This window comes from Trachymyrmex cornetzi, unplaced genomic scaffold, assembly GCF_001594075.2.
Source record: "Trachymyrmex cornetzi isolate Tcor2-1 unplaced genomic scaffold, Tcor1.1 scaffold494, whole genome shotgun sequence".
Lineage (NCBI taxonomy): Eukaryota > Metazoa > Arthropoda > Insecta > Hymenoptera > Formicidae > Trachymyrmex > Trachymyrmex cornetzi.
The window spans coordinates 28258-31211 of NW_017299773.1; positions in this window are offsets into that span (position 1 = coordinate 28258).

Sequence of the window (2954 nt, forward strand, 5' to 3'; positions counted from 1 at the left end):
CCATCTTTGTGCGCGGACCCTGTGCGTTGACCTACGACAACGACTTACGACTACGACTCAGTTGCGATCATCTTTGTGCGCGGACCCTAAGAGTGGAATCTAGACCCTACCATTTCACTCACACAGATTCCTAGCAATCACCCGCAAGGTGAAGTTTCTGAACGCAGCCCTAGCAAAAGAGCAGGGTGCAAAAGTCTCCCGATCGGGAACACCCAACACGTTTCTGAACGGGCCACCTAGTAACGCTGAGATAGGGTCCGCGCACAAAGATGATCGCAACTGAGTCGTAATCGTAAGTCGTTGTCGTAGTTCAACGCACAAGGATTTTACGTATGTCGTTTACGTATATCCTATTGCGTCAGTTGACGCAAACAACTGGCGCAATAGGATATACGTAAACGACATACGTAAAATCCTTGTGCGTTGAACTACGACAAATATTCTCAATTGGTTTCTGAACGGCATTCGGGAGCTTGGGTGCTCCCGAGTGTAGTATCTGAACGCAGTGGAAAGTCTCTCGATCGAATAGGCACACAAAGCGCGTGAAACATGGGCTGCGTTCAGCAGACTCAGCAGTTTTACAACCGTTTTGTGATTTATCGCACTGATTGGATTATATTTTTAGATTTAAAGAAATAGTCCTATTTCAGCGAAGAATCACAAAACGGTTGCAAAACTGTTGAGTCTGCTGAACGCAGCCATGGCTACAAATAATAATTTATTAATGCAATTTAATAATGAAAATCAAATTATATTGTGGAATCCTGGAAGTAAGTAAAATATATTTTACTTCGATCGATTATAATTTACGATGAAGTACAATAAAGATTTTTTCGTTATGTTGCGTATGAATTCCCGTTAAAGTGTAATAACTGTATAGTGGTCTTTGATAAATCAATTTGTTTGCAAAATATTTATCTTTAAACGTAATTATAATTAATTGAATATAATGTCTAACGTGATTGCATTTATTTGCACAAAACATTTAATATTAGAGGTTATTGACCTTGTTTACGGGAACACTTGATACGCGTATTAACTAGTAAGTGTCTATTAAATTATCTTAATTTCGGCAATGCATAAAGAATGGTGTACTACTCCCGTACAATATGTATCAAAATGAATAATTAAATTAGTCATATCATGTAGAGGTGATCTTGATTGACCACTGCTCGATTGGACACCACCAATCACAGCGACTGATACGTAGGAGCTTTATAGTCTCAAGCGCTGTGAGTGGCTCGTGTCCAATTGAGCCGTGTCCAAATGGGTGCTACCCGTTTTTTACGCTCCGCCATTTTCCTCCGGCTAGGTCGTTCAGAAATGTACACACCAGAGAGGGTACCTTATCCCTACCATTTCATTCACACAGACTCCTAGCAATCACCCACAAGGTGAAGTTTCTGAACGCAGCCTAATGGCTACTGCACACTGGACGCGATGAGCGATGAGCGACGAGCGATATCCAATAAAAACTCTGTTTTTTCTCACGTGGCGACGCAAAGCAAACCTCTCATCCAGTGTGCAGTAACCATAAGAAAGCCAAGATGAGAAATAAGGTGCATATCATAATATTAATAAAGCTGACAGTTACATGAATGCGTAAGATTTTTATTATATAATTTAAATGTCATTACAGATTTGCGTTTGCTGGTGGTCGTCCGGTGTCACAAAATAACCTTAAGACATGTCAGTTAGTTTAAGAGCTAGTTATCAAATTCTAAGAAGCAGCTTTCAAGCCACTCTTGCTTTAGTTGCATCGCGTAGATTATTTGTAATTAAAGACAAAAAGAAGGGTCCCTACAACTTTCATAACTTAACAAATGTTTATTTGTAAATGTTCTATAAAGATTATAATATATGTATAAGCCTCATAACGCATTTACAAATAAACATTTGTGTTGAAAATGTTTAAAATTTTAATATATTTTAAATATATAAACATATATAGAAGTCCAGTGTTGTGCAATACCTAGGTACAAGTACCTAGGTACTATAACTAGGTACAAATTTGTTTACCTAGTAAACAAATTTGTACCTAGTTATAGTACCTGTACCGAGGCACTTTTTTTTCTGATACCTATACCTAGGTACCATTTCTTGTGTACCGGTACCTATATTTAGGTACACTTTAGTTATTAGAGTCCTAGAAACCAGAAATGCGACATTGAAGGGAATGGTCTGATTGGCTATCTAAGGGCCACTTCCACCAAGCTCAGTTAACTGAACCAACCTAATAACTGTAATGAAATAGAAAGGGATAGAACTATTTCTATCTCTTTCTATTTCATTACAGTTACTAGACTGGGTAACTGAGCTTGATGAAAGTGGCTCTAAATGACGTGATCAGAGCGCCATTTTAATTCATTACTGCGTATAATTAGAGTCCTAGGACTCTACGAATAGAGTCTAATAATGGGTGCATTCAATACTATAACCGCTCACTAAGAGCTCAGTGAGCTCTCGTATCTGTTCGGCCTATATTTTTAGATCTAACGGAATATGCCAATCAGATGCAAGATAAAGTCACTAGATTGATAAAGTACCGCAAACTCTTTCAGAAATGATGCTTAAAAATGATCGAAGTGCACATAGTACACGATTCGAACTACTACGGCCGAGTTACATTTACCCCGACCGAATAATATCTTAAAAATGCTCAAACTCATGCAGTAATGTGACGTGTACTTTTGTGTTCCTAAACAGTTCCGAACTGTACTTACACGTATCCTTCGTGCACTTTTATGCACAAAACTTCTACAACAAATAAATCCATATTAAACTAAAGAACAGACAAATTAAGCATTTCTACATATTCTTTGGTCATAAATAAACTAATTACAATTCAACAATATTAATTTACGTACTCGACGGCTTCATTTTCACAAATAAAGTACGTGTATACAAATGCGTGAATTTGAAATGGCCGCGTTTTTCTTAAACATGGATGCGAG